The following is a 239-nucleotide window of genomic DNA, read 5'->3' as shown; positions in this document are numbered from 1 at the left end:
AATCCCAAGCCAGGAAAAATGCTGAGCTTTGCATTCAAGCAGCCTGTAGGCTGGAGCAGGGAGAGGTGAGCCTCAGTGCTTCCCCTTCTCCGCGAATAGGGACCTGGCTACCATTTTCCTCTGCCAGGCCAAGATGCTGTGGAGACGTCAGGAATTAGGGCAGCCATGCCCCAGCACTGGGGCTTCAATAGCTGAAGTGCAAGCCTAGTTTTAGGGGCATGAGTGCTAGATTTTGACTC

The sequence above is a fragment of the Pygoscelis adeliae genome, unplaced genomic scaffold (assembly GCF_000699105.1).
Source record: "Pygoscelis adeliae isolate BGI_AS28 unplaced genomic scaffold, ASM69910v1 Scaffold47, whole genome shotgun sequence".
NCBI lineage: Eukaryota > Metazoa > Chordata > Aves > Sphenisciformes > Spheniscidae > Pygoscelis > Pygoscelis adeliae.
The sequence above is the reverse complement of the archived record's forward strand: the minus strand, read 5'-3'. Positions refer to the sequence as shown.